The 22,100-nt window shown below is 42.4% G+C and overlaps 1 long non-coding RNA gene across 1 annotated transcript in view; it reads right to left on the bottom strand.

Annotated features, from left to right (window-relative positions):
* LOC135324450 (uncharacterized) overlaps nucleotides 1–9,936 on the bottom strand; it is a 49,419-nt gene extending 39,483 nt beyond the window's left edge. Inside the window, exons 1-3 of the long non-coding RNA XR_010385827.1 lie at nucleotides 9,920–9,936; nucleotides 4,492–4,677; nucleotides 4,224–4,292 (exon numbers count right to left, since the gene is read on the bottom strand). This is a non-coding gene — a long non-coding RNA (uncharacterized LOC135324450). The remainder of the gene's footprint in view (nucleotides 1–4,223; nucleotides 4,293–4,491; nucleotides 4,678–9,919) is intronic.
* Between the last annotated feature and the right edge of the window lie 12,164 nt (nucleotides 9,937–22,100).

The raw sequence follows: 22,100 nt of genomic DNA, 5'->3' as shown, positions 1-22,100 counted from the left end.
GTTAAGGTGCACATTCCACAAAGTAACGCCTGGAAGGCACAAGCATATATGTTGCAGAAAGCACTGGATTCCGAACAGGTGGAGGATGGACCAAGCGAAATTCCCTCCGAAGTAATGGACGCAGTAATCCCTTTTGTGTGGGCAACGGAGAAACCTGGAAGAGCCAGATGTGCAGAACCGGTAAAGGTGGAATTAAAACAAGGAGCTAAACCGGTAAGGCGAAAACAGTATCCCATGAAGTTAGAGGCCCGTGTTGGACTGGAGCCTATGATTAATAATTTCTTAAAGTATGGACTGTTGCGAGAATATCAATCCGAGTACAATACTCCAATCTTGCCTGTAAAAAAAAAAAAAAAAAAAAAAAAAAACCCAAACAAACAACAAAAAAACTTTATGTACATGAGAGAGGGCACCAGGCTTTGGGAGTGCTTGTACAGACTTTAGGAAATTGGAAAAGACCTGTGGCTTACTTTTCAAGACAGCTGGATAAAGTGGGTGCAGGGTGGCCAGGATGCCTCAGAGCAGTTGCAGCTGCTGTGCTGTTAATACAAGAGGCACGAAAATTGACGTTGGGACAAAAAGTGACTGTTTATGTGCCACATGCTGTTGCAGCAGTTTTAGAACAAAAAGGGCATCACTGGTTATCCCCGAGTAGGATGGTGCAGTACCAGGCAGTGATACTTGAGCAAGAAGATGTAACCATGAAGGTGTCTAATACCCTTAATCCGGCATCTTTATTACCATTTCATGAAGGGGGAGGTTGGCTCATGACTGTCTGCAAACTATTGAGCGAGTATATTCCAGCCGTCCAGATTTGAGAGATGTTCCATTGCAGAATCCAGACTGCGAATTATTTACCAATGGGAGCAGATTTATAATAAAGGGAGAAAGAAGGGCTGGATACGCTGTCGTCACTTTGGAAGGAGAAATCGAAGCAAGATCACTACCAGCAAATACATCCGCCCAGAAAGCAGAACTGATTGCTTTAGCCCGGGCTCTGGAATTATCAGAGGGAAAATGGACTAATGTGTTTCAGAAGAAGGCCCCCCCAGGGGAAGTAAAAAGGGGCTTCATGCCTGGGGATTACTGGCAAATTGATTTTTCTGAATTACCAAAATGTAATGGATATAAATATTTGTTGGTAATTGTTGACACCTTTTCAGGATGGCCTGAAGCTTTCCCGTGTCGTACCAATAAGGCCAGGGAGGTAGTAAAAATTTTATTAAAAGAAATTATACCAAGATTTGGGGTACCAGAAGGGTTTTCTTCAGATAGAGGACCTCATTTTATAGCAGAAATAGTACAGCAAATCTCAAAAATACTACAAATTAAATGGGACTTACCCCCTGGAGGCCACAATCCAGTGGAAAAGTGGAAAGAATGAATGAAACAATTAAGAGACAGGTAGGAAAATTGTGTCAGGAGACTCAGATGAAATGGACTGATGTTTTACCTCTGGCATTATTAAGAATCAGAATAACCCCAAGGGTTAGGGAGAAAGTTAGTCCATTTGAGATTCTGTATGGTAAACCTTACACTGTAAATCTAACTGGAAATGAAATTCAAATGCACGTTAAGGGCGATCAAATTTTAAGTGATTATCTCTTGTCTATGGCAAAGGTTCTTACTTCTCTCCGTAGGTACATCCAGTTAAGATCTCCTGTACTTTTAGATTCACCTGTACATTCATTCCAGCCAGGAGATCAAGTGTATCTTCGGACCTGGAAGGACGAGCCATTGGTAGAAAAGTGGAGAGGACCGTATCTTGTACTGCTAACAACAAATACTGCTGTGAAACTGCAGGGAATTGATTCCTGGATCCACTACACCCGAGTGAAAGCAGTACCTCGAGAGACGTGGAAAGCTGAACAAGTTCAACCTTTAAAGTTGAAAATATATAAAGATATATGAGTTGTATTGGAAGCGAATCGGTTTTAAATTTAGATTGTATTCAGGAAAGAATTGCTTTAATCTGTTTGTTAGGAATAGGGTTAATATTGTTGTTATGGTATCTATGGTATCTGTGTAAAAATGATGTTCTCCCAAATAACCAGGGGAGAAATGTGGTGGTTAGTTTTTCTAAGTTACCTGAGCCAAACAATTAAAGGGAACCAGGAAGGATTTTGGAGCCATAATCTCCATTTGGAAGTAATTACGAAATCTATGAAGATAATTAACCAGAAGGATTGCTGGGTGTGTACCCACTTCCCTGAACATTCCAACAAGGGCTTCCCCCTAATTGGAGTGCCTCTTAATTTTTCCTTTATGGAATTTATGAAACAGATAAGAAATGATAGTGATCAAACGAAATATAATGAAACAACCGAACAGGAATGGGAAGTCCAGAGTGTGACAGGAGATTATTACCAATGTATCCGAAGATGTAATAATAGTAATAGATGGTGGGAAAAAAACTGTACCCTATGGAAAGCAACCGATCAACTGTACTGGAGCCATCAAGGTGGGAGGTTATAAAAATTGCTCTCATATACCTGAAATAGGTTATAAGTGGCCAAGTAAGGAACTAAATGGGTGGCATGTTCCGAAAGGTAGTGGATGGTATTGGTTGTGTGGGAACAAGGCACGAAAAGTGCTACCTCCTAATTGGTCAGGGACATGTACTTTAGGGGCAATAATCCCTAATGTTACTATAAGAAAAGAACTGAGTAATAAATATCAAAAATCCTGGCTAAGAACATTCATGAGGAGACAAAAGAGGGTCAATAATCCTTTAATAGATCGACCTACTAGGTTTCAGTCATTCGTAAGGTGGCTGTTTCCACAATTGGGAGTGAGTGAACTTGAAAAAGCAATAGTAAATATTTCAGCAGTTATTGAAAAAATAGGGAATAAAACCTCTGATGCCATTGCAGCTTTACAAGAGGAGGTTTCAGAAATTGCTAAAATAAGCACCCAAAACCGAATGGCTCTAGATATGTTATTGGCATCTCAGGGAGGAGTATGTACAGTAATAAACACTAGTTGCTGTGTATATGTGGACCAAAGCGGGAGAATTTCTACCCATCTAAATGAAATCTGGAAGCAGACTGAAATCTTACATGGGGTTCAGAAAGATGATACTTCTTTCGGATTTGAAGAAACATGGAAATGGTTGACTTCCTGGTTCCCTGATGTGAGCTCATGGGTTAAAAAATGTTTAACAATTCTAGGATTGGTGCTAGTAATTTTTGTATGCGTTTATGTAGTGATTCAATGTATTTCTAAGTGTTATATGAAACTAATATGGGAAAGATTTTAAAAGAGTGAGACTAATATGAAAATGATCATATAAGTCTCAAAGGGGGGAATTGTTACAAGACAACCCTGAGAAGCTCAGAAAGAATGTTTGAAGTAGGTAGATTTGGATAACTTCTATCTTAGATAGAATTTGCTTAGCATGAGTAGCCGCACACTTGCTTAGCATGAGTAGCTAAATTTGCTGAAGCCTTAGGCCGCGCTCCTAGTTCGTTAAGAAAAGGCCTCAGAGCTGGTGCAGGCTGGAAAGATAAGGGAGTTACAAGCAGTCTGCATTCCTGTGCCCCACTCTCCGAAAGGGAGGATGCCAAGGCTGAGAAATAAGGCCTGTTTGGACGCCAGGACCTTGGGAAGTAAAAAGCTTCCTCTCACTGTTAAAACAGTGCTGATTAAGGGGTCTGGATTATGTCTTCTTCCTCAGGGCCTTGGAAGATAACACCTACTGACCCAGCTGGGGCAGTGTTAATTAATTGATCAGGACCTTGAGAAGCAGGGGTGGGACCCAGGGAAATGTGAAGAAATCATTAACCAATCAGTGTAAAAGAGGAAGGAAGTCACAAATATGGCAAATAAGAGGAAGGAAGTCACAAATATGGCAAATTTGATTGTATAAATGCTACCTGAAAAGTTGGGGGGGTGTGCTTGATTTGTGGAAAACCACCGAGCACCCAGGCTTGCGCAACTCTGAAATAAATAAATAAATGTCTCTCCTGAGTGTGTAATTATTGGCTCATTGCACACCGGGCAACGAATCTGCTTTTCGGACAACAATATCCTATCAGATTGCTAATTGCCTCTACCTATAGGCCACTCCTTTTAAACCTTGAGTTTGTGAGGGAGTTGGCATGCAAGAGTGAAAGAAACTGAGACCTCCCTTTGCTCAGTGCAGAGGATAAGTCTTCCAGTTATACTTGAATGCAGCTCTCACTCACACTTGAACAGGAATACAACATTCACTGCCTCCTTACCATTCGAGGGCTTGCAGGATCAAAGTCTTGGGGCAAATTAGCAGAAGTTCAGTGCACTGATTTCAAAACCTGTTTTGAAAATGTAACAAATATCACCATTGCTTATAAAAAATTAATTAAACCCTAACAGTCACATTTATCCCACATGTACAGCAGCTCTGACATCAGGAATAACTACCAGGAATGAACTTGATCCATCATTTCCTGTTTGTAACCTGGGAGGAAGAATATTTCAAGCAACCTTCAAGATAAAGCCAGTTTTAATTACCTTTGTCTATGTCATTATCCATCGTCTGGAACATTAAGTTATTTTCAACAGTGGCACTGAAGTCCTCCTGGGGCTGAACATGATTTTCCTGCTTAAGCCCTCTTCTGATCAAAGTGAGTCAAACTTTGTCATGTATGCTGCAAAACCTCAACAGTTTGCTGGATAGTAGAACCCTGACGATAAATCCTGCAGGTGGATGGAAGAAAACAGCTCATTAGCCAGCAAGCCACTATCCAGAGAAAATACAGTCACTTTTTTTCCAGGACAAAGTAAAATGGTGAGATCTCAACATCTGCAAGACTGAACACAAAGCAAGTGGAGGGGCAAGAACAAAAAACTAAAAGCCCTAGTAGCCTTGGCTACATTAAGCATTTTCGTTGAAATGTCCTGCAGTTACCAACTACCATCACAGCGATGGGGAAGAGAACACTGGCTGACACCAAAAGCTAAGCGCTGTCATACAGGTCTGTTATGAGAGGGGCTAAATGACAGCACTTACTGTGTTGGTGGCCTTCTGTAGCTTGCCTGCACCACTGCTCCAACCATCACTACCTCTGAATAGAAAATCTAGAGCAAATAAACTAACATAAGCCACACACTGAATAAGTGAGGGTGAGAGGAAGGGACAAAACTATTTGTGTATAACAATAAAAACTACATAGAACAGAAGATGTTCTAAAATCAAGTAGTCACAGATGTAGTAGCAAAGTTTATTACTGTACATCACCAAGTTCAATTCCCCAGTCTAACACTGTCCCCACAGTCCAGCAAGTACTTCTAATCCAATTTTCTTAATATTTTAAACAATAGAGTTTTGGCCACTCCTGTTTGAAGCTATCCCACAAATCAAACTCAATTTAGTTTTTTGAAACTCAGACTCAGTTTGGCTTTGCTCAATTTCATCCTGTTATTCCTATTAATACACATTTTTCCTTCACCACCCGCCCCCCCCAAGCCCCAAATCAGTATAACCTATTATTCCCCCTCCCCCCACCCCCTTGGTGGCCTTTAATCTCTCAAATACTTCTGACAATATCATATCCTCTTACCTTAGTAGTTGTTTGGGCCTATCTACATGATACATGTATTCCACTGTTTTAATCTGCATGAAAAAAAAAAAATCAATCCCTCTAGTCCCTTAATCATTTTGTTGTCCTTCTCTGAACTTTCAACTCTCTGGCACTCACCTAAATATAAAATTATTTAAAATGATCTTGTATTATTTAAACTTTTTCCTCACATTTAAACAAATTGGAGAAGAAAATGTTTATTGTTCTTTTTGTTTCAGACCAACTCAAATCTTTTTCTCCTTCTGCTTCTGCAGTTGCAGCAGAAACCAAACCCAGCAATATTCTTAGTTGCTTGTACTCAGTATTTAAACCACAATAAAAGCTATAGATACTTATATACTGCAAAGGCATGCAAAGACTGATTGGCGGACCATAATTTTCTTCAAGCACTGGCTTTACACACAAGTGAGAAGCCAGATCTGATATAGACACATAAAAGTGTTTTCTGCATTTATATCTTGATTCCTGCCATACAATACATCTGATAAAGAAGCCACAGAAAAGTTTAGAGAAAACATCTAACATTTAACCCACATTTTACTGATATTGATGTTTTCTTTTTTCTCAGAGCATCTAAAACTTGCAGTGACATACTTTGAAAAAACCTTTTGAAAATAGCTATTGTCTAGTTTATATCAAGCCTAATAAAAGAGAACTCTGCTTTTATTGAGCATGCTAAAAGCTCTCTATTGCTAAAGACACCGCTAATTTCTTTAAGGAACAGAGCTCTATTTACACAGGTAGTATTATCAGAATAATAGTGTGACCAAATATAAGGTCAAAAAAAAAGTACCCATTATTTCAAGTCTAGTTTGAACATGTATTGGAAAGCTATGTCCATGTAACTTAAAAACCTACAGTGTTTTACAGGCGAGTAACTTCATACACAGCCCAGATGACTGTGTCAGTGTGATCCCTGTGTTTACTTACAGCTGCACTTTGATCTCCTAACATGGATTCTACCATCATGTTCAACAGCACTGCTTTTAGTAAAGCTTTTCACGAAGATACCAGAAAGTTGTGACATCAAAAAGAGAGAGGGGGGAATTGAAGTCATGCAAACAATGCAACAATCTCCTAGTAATGCCACCAGCCAAAGGAGGTCGGCGGGGGGGGGGGAGGAAGAAAACAGTCTCAAAGGTAAGCAAAGAATCATTAAGATTCAGAATCATTTTCTGCAGCAAAAGCACCCAAATATTCTAATCTAATTTAACCTACTTATTAAAACCAACATGGACAGTAAAAATCTCTAACTCTTGCTTTTGGTCTGATCTAATACTAATGGGAGACAATTCAGTATGAGTACACTAGTGGTAGTTTATCACTCATTTGGCAAATTCATCTTTTCTATGTACTTAATGTCTGCTTAAGAAAATACATACTTCAAAAATCAAAAGCAGGAATTTATAAGCAAGGACTACTACCTACATTAGGACCAGCTTTTAGTGAGAGCTATAGCCAGTATTTGTCCCACAATTAACAAAAAACATTTTAGACATTTAACAGAAATAAATCCATTTTAGAAGAACACAATGGAATTTGAAATTATTTTGACCCTGATCCAAGATACCGCAGAGCTAGGGAACCCACACAACAGATACAGCAGCTCAGGAAACTGAAAATCCAGAAACTTCATACATTTACATTTTGTACAATATACAAGAATTCAGTAAAGCCAAAGAGCTCAGATTGGCAAGAAATCAGGCACAATGGTGACAGGCTTGTTCTGCTCCTATGAGAAATCTTAATGAAATTCTCAAAGAATGCTATAGTCCTGTTAAATCATTAATTTCTAATAGAAAGATATTCCACTGGAAAATGGTTTCAACCACCTCTAAAGATACCTCAGTGCCTTGACATAGCTTAACCTTATCTTCCACCCAGCCTATGACACCTAAATGATAAAGTACAGCACTGGAGCACTCTACAGTGAGGAGGACTAAACCTATGTTTTGCTCTTTAATGACTACATTTGAATTATGAAGTTGAAAATGACACTTGCCAGACAAAAAGTGAATTTTCTAAGCTATAGCATGGCTATTTTTTTCTTTGCTAATATTTGAAAATCTTTCCTTTAAAAAAAATCATTTTCTCAATTGGTTGTGTTCCCAGATCTAGTGAATAACTAAATGACTTGTCTTTTTAATTTGCAAGTATATAACAACCATGCAAAAACATCACAAGTTGTGATTTGCCATGGTAAAGAAAGACTAAGCTGGAGATTTCATTTTCTAGTAGTTGTGTTGGTGCTTTTGATTTTCTGTTATAGTTATATTCCATGGGATAATTTCAAACCTAACACTGGAGACATGGGAGACGGTGTATTTTAAATGAATTAATATTGGGCATCAGATCCACCACATGTTCTACAATTAAATTTGCTTTTAAAGGTAATACTGAAAGATACTAAGGGGTGAAATTACATAAATTATGACACCCTCCCCAAATCCCATGGAATCTAAATCAATGGATTGTTAAGATTTAGTCCAGTTATTCAGAATAAAAGCTCCCCAGCCAGTCAGTCCCCAGCCTGTACCACTGCAGGGGGTTAGTCCACCCCAGGTGCAGGATTTGGCATTTCTCCTCACTGAATTTTATGAGGTTCCTGTTGACCCACTCCTTCAGCCTATCTAGGTCCCTCTGAATGGCAGCCCTGCCCTCAAGAGTATCGACTGTATCCCCGTTTGCTGTCATCCACAAACCGTCTCCTCCACCAGGTCATTGATAAAGATATTAAACAGGACAGCTCCCAGGACAGACCCCTGAGGAACTCCACTTGTAACCGGCCTCCAGGTAGAGTATGAACCATCAACCACAACTCTTTGAGCCCAATGATCCAGCCAGTTTTTCGCCCATCTAATAGTCCACCCTGTTGCACAGACACTCCCAGACAGAGTGTTTGTTAAAAACAAACAAACAAACAAACAAAACCCCCAAAACCAACTTACTGGGATCTTTGCATAGGGTAACACTTGTGTGGAGAATCAAGTTTCTCAAACAGGATGGTCGGTCACTGTCTGGATAGCAAGAGGAGTCTCTGTTGCAAGGGCCCTTGCAGCAGCACCTTCAGCTGGATCAGGTGAGACTCCCCAACCTATTGTTCTGCTGAATCCTTATAATCTAGCTGGACCATGGTCCTATGTGACTTCTCCAGCACATGCATAATCCATTGCTATTGATTACCTTAAACTACATACAAAAGACTCTCCTATGTGACCATTTCTGCATCTACAGGAAGAGCTTTACTGACTATTTACAAGCATCTTCTCTATCTACCATTTGGTCAATTCTGCTGCAGGAATTGCCTAGGAAGTCTCTGGAATGGCCATATTCTCCACCCAGGATGTTAATCAACACATTGAAGCATACAAGTAGTGCCTATCAATTAGTCTAGACACAGCAAGAGCTGCCTGAGGAATCTCTGGAACTGTGACCGATCAATAAACATTAAATCCTCCATGTGTGGAATATCTAAAAGAACCTGGTCAGCAAATATTGGACTCTGACAGGGACTATCCCAAATTCCCACCTGGAGAGCTCCTGTAACAATTAGTCATTTGCTTTGTTGTGACAGTGACTACAAGTGAGTTCAGTCAGTCATCTTGTCTCAAGTCAGTCCATTGTCTCATCTAGGCAGAGACTAGCTGGGGAGTTCCTGGACCACCCAGGGACTTCATGACTAAGTGTGCTGGGTGTGCACACAGTCACAGCCCAGATACCCAGCTATGCCACAATTACAAATATAGGACAAATTCAATTTTCATCCTTATATTTCACTTATAAATTAAATTCCATAGCTCTTTCCACAACCCATCCGGACCATAATGTCCTAATTTGGATATGAGGATGCTGCAGGAGACCATGTCAAGAGCCTTGCTAAAAGTCAAGGCTGAGGACATCCACTGCTCTTCCCTTGTCCACAGATCCAGTCATTTCAGCATAGAAGGCAATTGGGTTGGTCAGGCATGACTTACCCTTGGTAAACTCATGCTGGCTGTTCCCAATCACCTTCATATGCCCAGAAATGGTTTCCAAGAGGACTTGCTCCATGATTTTCCCAGGGATTGAAATGATGCTGACTGGCCTGTAGTTCCCCAGAAAGTCCTTCTTGCCCTTTTTGAAGATGGATGATGAGAGAAGTTGGAACCAAAGTGGGCTGTCGTCTTCAATTTTCCTTCCTTATGCCTGATGTTTTTATGCTATCTCCCCTCCTGAAGGGGGGGGGGGGGGTGTCGCGGGGAGGGTATTATTAACTCTGGGTTTTTTGCAAACAGATTTATTGAAGATGGCGATACAGTGTAATCATAGCAAGCGAATCTTACTGCACATTTGTTATTGCCTGAGTCTCGGTGTCTTACCTCTCCAATGGTTTCTTGTCAGAGGTCCTCTTAACTCCTGGAGAGTAACCTTGAGAGGCGTCCCAGCTCAAGGGGAGATTCACCACCGTGCAGCCTGCTGCCGTGCAGGAGAGCTCAATGGGCTCTAGGCTGCAGTGCTATTTATAGGCACAGAGTTTGACTCATGGTCATGCGATATTTGATGTGGAGATATACCTTTTTTGCTGATCTCATGCCCGTTTCTGGCCTTACCAGTTGCAACCAGTATTGCCTAGTTCCTCCTGGTCAGCACTGGGCAGTCAGTTATTTGTGGTCAGCTGGGCCTGAGATAAGGGGCGGGGGTAGTTGTGCTCCGCTACAGGGGGTGTCTCCTCTGCTCCTGATACTACTTATCTTGTTTTATTTTGTCTTGCCAGTCATCATTCTTGTGTATTTGGCAGGATGTCCTGCCTATTTGCAGTCCTTTTTGCTTATCTCGTCTTTTGACAACTTTTTTGTTACATGGTTGCCTCCTATGTGCAGCTATATGTGTCTTTCTTTGCCCCTTTGTTGAAGAAAGAAGACTGAAGAAAGAGCAAGGTGTAAAATGATGTTAGCAAACATAATAATGACGCCGAGTGGATCCTAGTGGGAGGAAGAAGAAACCAGCAACATGAGCATCATATTCCTCCCGGTGAAGGACTCCAGATGTTGATGACTCGCCATAACACCCCCCCGCCACCCCCCCACCACCACCACCAGAATGAAACCACCAACTTTGGGACCCAGAGGAATAGTGGAAGTGTGAGTATAACACCAGGAAAAGGGGTAGAAACTAAGAAGTGTGTGTGTTACAATTTTAATTGTATTATTTCTATTGCAACTTTTTCTTCTATATAAGTACTCTAACTGCATTATTATTCTTTCTTTTGCTGTAACAGTTAGATCTGGACTAATAATGATTAGATCTTAAGATTTCAATCATACTAACAATACATTCTTGGCTTTACTTATATGTAAGGTCCACTTCCTTTTTGCTCATAAACAAGATTTTGAACATAACAATTGATTGAAGTCAAGCATTAGAAACAAATGTTACAAATAATTAGCAACTTTCCTTCTGTTCCTACTCTGGTATTCAGACAGCCATATTATACATAGGTAAGATTCCTCACCATAATGCAATTAGAGTCATGCCTTCCCCTCCCCACTGTCCCCTGGGTACTAACTCTCTAGCCTGTAAAATCATTACTTGATAAATAAAGTGACTATTGAAAGTTGAATGACTTGAATGTTCATTGTCTTATATGATAAGTTGCACAACCCATGCTTGAATGTTATAAAATATAGCATGCTGCTGTTCTGAAACTTCCTCAGTCTCAGTCTAATAACTGTAGTTAATTTTTTCCTATGCATGCCAAGTTTAAAACATAACAAAAGCTGTTTCTGTTGAAACAATTGCTTCCCGATTTTAGCAAGGCTTAAAATTTCTGTTTTAGAAAGTAGCAATTATACTTTCAGTTAGTTAAATAAGGACAATCACCACTAATACCACTAGTATTCTCAACTTCTGTGACAAAGAATGCTTTGGGTAATTAATTTATTTATTTATTACTAATAGAAATGCTTTAGTTATGACAAAAGAAGGCATATGAAAACCCATTTAAACATAATTGCTTTCATATTTAAAGAAAAAAAATCAACTTGGGAAAAAAAAAACCTTCACCTTGCTACATTGAAGAATATTATTTTCAAAAATTTGCTCCCTTTAGCTGTTTAAAATGCATATTCACTGGCCACTTCCAGAGCTGGCATATAATCAATGTATGGCTATACATGTAGCCCTTCAATTTCATTATATTTATATTGACTTCAATACATATGCATACACAATTTGAAATGGGAATTCAGAAGTACAGTATTTACCTTTCAGAGTCCTGGTATATTCCTATTCTGTCCTGTTTCCTCTCCCTGACAAATAGCAGCATTTGTTGTAGGTGCCAACATGGCAATCAGGCAGATACTAACTAAACCTGTCTTGATTTCTGTATGGGTGTGCATGCGCATGTGTGTAGAAAACCAAACAGATTTCAGGAGAGCTATGTTACTATGTGTCAATATTTCTTTGTGTTAAAGAATAGCGAACTGAAACTGTCTAGAGGTAGCCGCTTAGCACAACTTATATAAAACTTGCTTAGCATGAGTAGCTAAATTTGCTGAAGCCTTAGGCTGCACTTAGATAAAATAAGGAACTTTTACTTAGTCCAGTAAGAAAAGGGCCTCAGAGCTGGTTCAAGCTAGGAAGATAAGGAAGCTACAAGCAGTCTGCATTCCTGCGTCTCACACTCCGAAAGGGAGGGTGTCAAGGCTTTGAAATAAGACCAGTGCAGGGCATTAGGACCTTGAGGGACAAAGCCTTAGCTCACTGCTGGGGCAGTGTTAATTGTTATGATTTAGAGTCACCTCCTCCTCAGGACCTTGAGACACAACAGTAAGACCCGACAAAAACAGAGGTACAACCGTCAGCAGAGACTGCAAAAAACAAAAATAAGGAGAAAAACAGCTTACCTCAGAATGATGATGAGACCCGATGAGGAGCAGGAGACCCCAGACCAAAAAATTACTATTGGTCTAACTACCACGTGAGGGGTGGGAAATGTAAGTTGAAAAAACTATAATTGCCCAGGATTTGTTTATGTTAGGGTCCCTCTTCGGAGGCACCCAGCTCGAGCTGTAATTACAGCACGTGCATCATTAATATTTAATTATCTAATTTGTTTTGATTTGGCTCTGAAATTTTTCTGCGGGAACCTAGGGTCGAACCCTATTATGGTGGCCAACAAGCCTAATTTCCATAACACTTTGAATAACTACATCCAGAAACAGGAAGAAAAACAATGTTTTATAGTTTAACTACATCTCCCTTTGTGAAAGTAAAAGGGTTAATAGCAATAAACTACTTCTGCTCTGACCTGAACCTAAATTGTATTCCTGTTATTCCACGACACCCTTCATGTTACAGAATTATTTTTGGCCACAGATAATGCTACTTAAAAACTTTATTTCCATTTCCATGACCTGATGAATTTTTACAGGATAGACATCTATGGAGGCATGAAGGTCAATGCCAGTTTTATAGAACCATCCTGCTCTCATCACTAATGGCCTGAAGCATCCTAAGGTCTTAATCTATCCTGCATTTGCCAGGGAAAAAAATAGATTGATTGGGCTGTATCCACCATCGTCTCCACTCCACTGATGTTTAATAGCCAGGCCCAAATTGGAGATGATGGAAATGGAGAGGAGGGTGTGTGGCGGACAGAGGAATGAATTTTTTGCCTTAAACATTTCTTGGTGCATGGGGTGCAGGCAGGCCACAACCCCGAACAAGCCATCTGTCCCTGGCGGAAACAGGACTGGGCTGCTGCGACCCCCGAGATGGTCTCCCTGCGACCACCCAGGACACACCGAGCCTGCACTGAATGAGACCACAATCGGGCAGAGACTTTGGGATCTGGACTGTAAATTATTGTCCGTTTTTAGCACAACTTCTATAAAACCTGCTTGGCATGAGTGGCTAAATTTGCTGAAGCCTTAGGCCGCTCTCCCTAGTACAGTGAGAAAGGGCCCAGAGCTGCTGCAGGCGGGAATGATAAGGGAGTTACCAGCAATTTGCATTCCTGTGCACTGCTGAAACAGTGCTAATTGCTGGAGTTATCACCTTCTTTGTCAGGACCTTGAGAGCTAATGGCTGGACCCAAGAATGGAGACACACCTGTCAGCAGAAACGGCAACAGTAAACGGCCTCCCTAGGGACAGTGATGAGACCCAATAAGGAGCAGGAGACCCCAGACCCAAATATTACTATTGGTCTGAACTACCACGTGAGGGGTGGGAAAACTTAATTTGAAAAAGCTATAATTGCCGAGGGATTTCTTTGTTTGGTCCCTCTCACTCTCTCTCTCCCCTTCGTCCCAGGCACCCAGTTTGAGCTGTGATTCAAACGGAGTCAGCGGAACATCATCGGCCTCGGAGTGGTGGTAGCTAGCTTCCTCTCTCCTTTTCCAACTTTCTCTATCTTTTCCCCTTACTCTTGTTCCCTTTTTCCCTTCGCCTCCCCTTCGCCTTCCCCCCACACACACACCTTTTCTCCCCACTTCATGGAAAATAAAGGTAAAAGGTTGTACGATATTTGACCGGTTTTAGCGTCTTAATCTCGTCCTTGGGATTGTAACGAAACCCTCCCGATATTGGATCGGGACAGGGTGGCAAAAGTGAGTTTTTGCTTTCTGGGGTCTTTGTGCTATTTCCTTAGTATTGGAAATTCTACACATCTTCCTGCCACTGCAGATATGGCCTTTAGCATCACATCACATAACCACAGAAAATAAATACAGAGGCAATAAATACAGATGAAATTATCAAATTCAGCTTTTCTTCTAAAACTACTGCTTTGCAGTTTAATACAATTTTCAAGCTAGCTACCTAAAATAGAGCAAGCTTCTTGTGTCTCCAAATGCTGTGCAACACACAAACATAACAATCATCTCCTCTTCAAATGTTCAGAAAAGACTCAGCACATATATCGGGATTAATTATTTCCTCTGACTTATAGTCACAACAGAAGGGGTGAAGTTATCTGCTTATTTTGTCCTTTTTCCTAGATATCATTAAAATGGGCAGGGGTACAATATCAGCAATCAGGCAAGGAAACATAAGAGAAAGCAATTTTTAAAGTGATCTATCTGAAATAAGATTTGTAACTGAAAGGCATATGTCTAGAAAAACAACAGGAAAAGCTTTAATGAGAAAGTCATTGGAAGACATAAATTATATCTATTTTAGGCATAAAAGCATAACCACCTGTGGCGGACAGATGAGTGAAACAGGACATTATTGCTCACCTAGAGCAGGTAGGGCTGATAATTCCACTCGAAAAGATCCAAACTCCCTCCAGTGAAGTAAAATTTCTGGGAATCTGGTGGAGGAGGGGGATGACCTGCATTCCCCTGGATATCCTGTCCTCATTAGACTCAGTTAAAATGCTGGAGTCCAAAAAGGACCTGCAACACGCTCTAGGGCTACTCGTATCCTGGAGGAAGCACATTCCCAATTTTTCAATTATTGCCAGGCCATTATACAACTTACTATGGAAAAGGGCTCACTGGGAGTGGACCTCGGTCCACGATGAGGCATTGTGGCTGCGGGTTTTTGAGGCAAACGCCTACCAAGCTTTGGGGCCAATCCACCCCACTGACCCTATCCAGATCGAATGGGGATTTGCCCGGACTGGGCTCTTTATCCACCTGTGGGAGAAGGGGCTGTTTGTAGTCAGCCTTGCTGTAAGAGAGGCTGAACGAGCTATTCGAAAGCAAACCATAGTTCTCCGAGGTCCGTTTAAAGTGACCAAAGCAGTCCTGGCAGGGACCCTGCCCCCTGACGGGGTGGCTCAGAGAGCCTCTGTACGAAAATGGTATGCACAAACAGAGCATTATTGTGAAATCTTCTCCGTAACAGAGGGAGCCACTAAAGTATTAAATATACAAGATGAGGCAGACTTGAATAAAGAAACCCCCCAACTTCCCTCTGTAATTCAAGTAGCTCCCACATTTTCCGATCAGATCCTAAATGCATGGTTCACAGATGCTTCCTCAAAGTGGGAAGGAAAAACCTGGAGATACCGGGCTGTGGCGCTCCAAGTGGGGACTAAGGAGCAGATCATTACAGAGGGAGAGGGCAGTGCGCAGGTGGGAGAGCTGGCTGCAGTGTGGAGCGTATCCCAATGCAAAAGCCAGGCTACTTCCCCTGTACACATCTACACGGACTCACATACAGTGTTCAAAGGCTGCCTGGAATGGCTTCCTTTTTGGGAGCAAAATGCCTGGGAGGTTAATAGAATAATAAATATATTCGGAGAGCAAAAGATGCTAGTGGGAAAACCTACAAGATTCACACAAAATGGATTATTCCCTCCTCCTGACCCGAGGAGCGAGTTTGTTCTTATTTATGTTTTCAAAGGTGGTGGTCTGACCAAGATGCATCTACTGCCCTGGACCATCTAGATTCAAGGATGCATCCATGAGGGCGACGAACGACCACTCCCTCTACCTTCCCCCAACCCATTTAATCCCTTCGAGAACAACGAGTTCATGTTGCTGGCAAAAGCAGTAAGCCAAACTTTCAATTTAAGCCACTGCTGGGTTTGCGGAGGACCGCTAGGGTTATCAAGCTGGCCGTGGACGTCCACACCCCTCACCCCAGACCAGATCGTAAGCAATTATAGCGAAACCGCGGACGACACGTGGGACGACAGTGGGACCTGGCCAATTCAGTTTCCAGCCATGGGGCAATATTGTTTAAATCGTACCCAGGAGGGAGGGATCGAAGTGGGGGAAAGTAAATGTCGATGGACACTCGCTCGTAAGCCACTCGATAAAGACGGGAATCTCCACTTATGGACGTGGCTCGATGAAACGGGGCACAATCGGGGATTTGAGGGATACTGGTCAAACAAAAATGAAACTTTAACTCTCCAACGATCCAATTATCCCCCTTACAAGCAAACCTGCAAATGGGAAGGCACTTCTGGGGCTTGGTATTGTACCGGCCAAATAGGTGATGGGACGGTCACATTTGTCAGCCCTCTGGGCAACAGAGACACAACTTACTTTCAGTTCCCACCAGGGATAGACAGGCCATTTGCTCAGAGCATCAGAGCTAAGAAGGGGCATTATTGGATCTGTGGACACAGCATATAAATTTTTACCCGTGGGGTGGTCGGGAATTTGTTATATAGGGATTATCAGACCTTTGTTTTTCCTTTTACCAGAAACAGGCGGACCTCAGTTAGGCGTAAAGGTATCTGATAACCTCGGAGACAGAAGTGTTGCCTGTAAGACGCAATCCATTAAGGCAGATTTGGGTGGGACGCAAAAATGGGAGAATAACGAGTGGCCTCCTGACATACCCCCTGGAGGCCACAATCCAGTGGAAAAGTTGAAAGAATGAATCAAACAATTAAGAGAGAGGTAGGACAATCAGCACCAGATATAAGGAGAAAGCTTCAGAAAGTAGATGGTATGTCGGGGATGTTAATATAAGGTGTACAATAACAGGGAAGAAGTAGAGGGAAAGGAAAAACAAAAGGAGAAACTGAAAGATAAGGGGCAAAATGCTGCAATTTTGGCAGCTGCATTTGCCCAGGCACAAACTCCCTCTCAGGGAAGGGGTTTTCCAAAAGGACAAGGATGTGGAAGAGGGCATAGAGTAGGAGGGGATTTGGGAAATAGAATTCCACTGAGGAGAGATCAGTGTGCAATTTGCAGGGGGAAGGGGCACTGGAAAAATGAGTGCCTGAAGAGACAATCAGATCATTGGAAACCTCAGTCTGCATCTGTTCCAGAGGCAGATTTGCTCATGATTGGTACAGAAGATTCAGACTGACAGGGACCGGGGGTTGAGAAATTGGATTCCCCAGCCAAACCCCTGGTTTCAGTAAAGCTGGGGAACGAAATGCAATAGATCTTTTAACTCTGCAGTCCCAACAGATGCGCATGGCAATCCTTCAGCACCGCATGGTTTTAGACTATCTGTTAGCTGAAGAGGGAGGGGTGTGTGGGAAATTGAATATTTCCAACTGTTGTTTAGAGATAGATGATGTAGGCGAAGTAGCTCTCCAGTTAACCAAAGATATCAGAAAAAATAACCCACGTCCCTGTCCAAACCTGGAATGGCTAGAGTGGTGATGTGTGGTCCTGGTTACTGGGGGCACTGTGAGTGAAACAGTTAATATTGTATTTGTTATGTGCAGTTGCTGCTTTAATGTTCTTATTTTGTATAATTCCTTGCTTTGTTCAATTAATCTGACATGTTGTGTCAAATATGCAATTTGTTCCTACCACCTCACCTGACGGCATAAAGAAAATCCGTGCCATCCGTCAGCCACAGCCAACTGCAGTACCCATCATTTAAACCCATTCCCAGTTTATCCTGAAGGAGGGAATTGCATATTAACATCCACAACGCATTTGCCAGCTGTTTTATACCTGTTGTAACAATCACTTACCTTGTTAACTCAATTTTGATGTTTGTTCTGTGAAGTTATATGTTGTTAAAGTTGTTAAAGAATAAGTTTGCATTGAGCAAGACCTCTGTTTATTGTGCGTGCTTCTACCTTTTCTATATTTCCTTCTGATCTCTCTCTCTGTCTCATATCACCACCATGGACGAAGGCTATGAAGACTTCAGGAAGGAGACGTACCAATCAATGTTTAAGTCACGGGGTGGTGTGGCGGACAGATGAGTGAACTTTTGCCTTAAACATTTCTTGGTACATAAGGTGCAAGCAAACCATAACCCTGAACAAGCCATCTGTTCCCAGCGGAAACAGGACTGAGCTGCTGCGACCCCTGAAATGGTCTCCCTGCGACCATTCGGGACACACCGAGCCTGCGCTGAACCGGACCATGATCGGGCAGAGACTTTGGGACCTGGACTGCAAATTACTGCCGCTTAGCACAACTTTTATAAAACTTGCTTAGCACGAGTAGCTAAATTTGCTGAAGCCTTAGGCCGCACTCCCTAGTTCAGTGAGAAAGGGCCCCAGAGCTGGTGCAGACTGGAAAGATAAGGGAGTTACAAGCAATTTGCATTCCTATGCGTCACACTCCAGGAGGGAGGATGTCAAGGCTTTGAAATAAGGCCTGCTTGGGCGCCAGGACCCTGGGAAACAAAGCCTCCCCTCACTGCTGAAACAGTGTTAATTAAGGGGGGGGGTGGTCTGGATTATATCCTCTTCGTCGGGACCTTGGAAGATAACACCTACTGTCACTGCTGGGGCAGTGCTAATTGCTGGAACACCTGTTTGTCAGGGCCCTGAGAAAGAAGGGCAGAACCCGAGGAATCAAAACACATTTGTCAGCAGAAACCGCAACAGTAAAGATAAGGGAGAAAAGCAGCCTGCCTGGGAACAACGATGAGACCCAATAGGGAGCAGGAGACCCCAGACCCAAAAATTACTATTGGTCTGAACTACCGCGTGAGGGGTGGGAAACTTAATTTGAAAAAGCTATAATTGCCCAGGGATTTCTTTGTTCAGGGTCCCTCTTCGGAGGCACCCAACTCGAGCTGTAACTACTGCACGCGTGTCATTCCAAACTTTTCAGCGGGAACCTAGGGTCGGACCCTGCTCGAGTTGTAATTACTGCACGCGCATCGCTAAAATTTACACCCAGGGTGAAGAGGACCAACGGGACGCCGCTGGATCCACGGGTGGTGATATCTCTTTCTCTCTCCCCCGTTTCTCTCTCTCTCTTTCTCTCTCTCCTCCCCTTCGCCTTCTCCCCCCACCTTTTCTCCCCACTCCGTGGAAAATAAAGTTAAAAGGTTGTACGATATTTGACCGGTTTTAGCGTCTTAATCTCGTCCTTGGGATTGTAACGACCCCCCCCCCCCGATATTGGATCGGGACACCACCTTCTCTTCTTTGATTCATTTGCTTATTTACATGTGTTCAGTACATTAAGTAGTGTTCTGTCATACATAGGTATGACAGAATACTACTGTTCCTCACACCCCCCCCCCCCCAAATCAGGCTTTTCTGTAAATGCATAAATGATCCATTTTGTAGTGGTTTACTACAGTTTACACTACATTATGGTATTCATAGCACATCTTAAATGTGTGACAGTTATAGAGAGAAGTCATAGCTAGTCTGAAGAATAACAGCACACAGAGTACAAGCATCAGCAGGGGAATAAGGGTAGCCGCTGGCTAACTCTTTTTTGGAAGATGACTAGCGAATGAGAAATGCCAGGTGTATGTAGAGGGAAAGGACTCTGTTCTGATGTACTTCCAGGTAAACTGGAAGGAGTGGCTGGCCGGTCCTGCCAGCCAATCACAGGGCAGCCTGTGAACGTGGGGCATAACGTTTTACAAAATGGTGACCCCCAGGGCAAAAAGAGGTGGAGTACACAGACCACGTGACCACAAGAGGGGAGAAACTTCTGGGGCAAGTGGGACACGTGACCGCCAGTAGGGGGCAGGGCTTGTTCTGTAATTTTGGGGCTGGACACCTGTCACTTCTTATCTTGGATAAAAGTTGTCCTTATACTATTGTGATCATTTCCTAATATTTAACAATTGCATGCATGTTAGAGAATTCCAGGTTTCACTTCCAAATGCTCATTTCATTAGTGCAGAAAATTGGTATACATTGCAGCCATTACTTGAACAGGGTCTATTTGAGTAGACCGCAGTAAGTGATCCCTACGTATGTGGGCATCGGCCATGATATGGGGCTGTGGTTTTGATTCTAAGAACCTATTCTGATTTTCTAGCTGTGTACATCTCGTTTTGTACATCATGTTATCGCTTATAACTGTTTCTTTCTCTCTTTCTAGCATATTATTCTTACATGTCTCCTCCTCTAACTTTTCCACTACTGCTTGCAAGCAACTTCCTAACAACCAGCAAAGACTTGCTTTTCCCTTTCCTTTCTTCAATTTTTTAGAACCTTTCCATTTTTCAAATTCATCCCAAATATCACTAGGATCAGTACAGTGTTGTTCTACCCACGAAAAATCCCAGATAGGATTTTTCCATCCCTCTTTTTCAAATCTCTCGGCTAGTATTTTCCAGCCTTTGTTACTATTCATAATGGTTTATAACCTCTTTAATGGTAGTGGTCCCGTCTGCAGTCGGTCTTATCACTACCCTTCCCACTCAGTGCGGATCGCCTCTGTCAGGCTCTTATTCGTGACTGTAACCTTAAATCAGAAATCCCAGTATTGCCGAAATGTTAGCAATACGATAGAAACTATTCACCCTCAGGAATATCCTGTCCGTGATGCCAATTAATGTCAGAGTCCAGTACTCTCTGACCAGGTTCTTTTAGCTATTCCACACACGGAGAGTGTAATGTTTAATATTAAAGTTTACTTCCTCAATCGCTGGGAAGGAATACGTGGGTTGAAGCCAGCTCAAGCCTGTTGCCCTCTTTGAAATTCCTTTGGTAGTTGTTCAGGTTTTATACTCTGTGTTGGGCTGAGCCACATATACACTTCCCCCATGCTGGTCTGGCTGTCTCAGGGAGACATTCACATTTTTTTGATAAACTCAGGAAGAGTTTACACCAGTTGATCCACTCAACAGATATAGCTGCTTATCTAAAACAAAGGTCACCCTCTGGTCCCCTTTGTGTTGAGATAAAGTCAGCTCTCTGTGCAACAGTTGTGGTTAATGAGTCACAGCCTACATTATTCCTGAGCTTCATAGGGCACCTCACCCTCTGAGCCTTCTCCCACTGTAGGGGTTATTGGTCGGTCACAGGCTGGAGGTTCACCTTTCCATTCCTTCAGTTGAGAAACATCGAAATATTTCCTCCATGGCCTGCCATGCTTGCCCTGTGGAATTTCAACCTGATTGATAAACAGCAGGACTAACCTTATCCACAGTGTAGGCTGGCCCATCCCACTTATGTGTCAGGAATGTTTGTTCACAGAGAATTTCCTATGTATTACTGGCTGGCCCACGTCCCATGTAACTGGTTTTCTAATGCATCCTAACCTTTTGTCGATATCCTTTTGGGCTTTCCCCAATTTTCTCGTTACCTGTTGACGAACCTTGGCTATTTCTTCTACTAATGTTTCTACCCACTCATCTGTGACTACCTTGTGTTCCCAGGGGCTGGGTAGCTCTACCCCAAACCACCAGGACTCGGGCATTCTCATCTGCCACCCTGTCATAACCTGGAAGGGGGGTATAACCATGAATTGCTTTAGATCCTCATAATGCTATGAGCATAATAGAGAGTTTCTCATCCCAATTCTTGCCATTAGCTTTACACTGCTTTCTTAAAGCTTCCTCAGTTTTGCTGTTTACCCGTTCCACTAAACCTGAAGATGTGGGGTGCCCTGCAATGTGGAACCTCTGCTTTATTCCTAGGGCTTTGCACAGCTTGTGCATAACTGTTCCGACAAAGTGTGTGCCAAGATCGAAATCTATGGTACGGGGCAGACCCCATCATGAAAAGATGTTGTTAAATAACAGCTTTGCAGTGGTGGCTGCAGTGCTGGTTTTGCAAGGGAGGACTTCTACCTATTTACTAAAAAGATCTATCACTACCAAGATGTATTTGTTGTTTTGAGCTGTCACTGGCAGAGGTCCTACAAAGTCAATCTGCAGTCATGTCCATGGGCCTTCAGTACATTGGTGCTGGACTGGG

This window comes from Dromaius novaehollandiae, chromosome W, assembly GCF_036370855.1.
Source record: "Dromaius novaehollandiae isolate bDroNov1 chromosome W, bDroNov1.hap1, whole genome shotgun sequence".
NCBI lineage: Eukaryota > Metazoa > Chordata > Aves > Casuariiformes > Dromaiidae > Dromaius > Dromaius novaehollandiae.
This window is presented reverse-complemented; position numbering and strand designations above follow the sequence as displayed.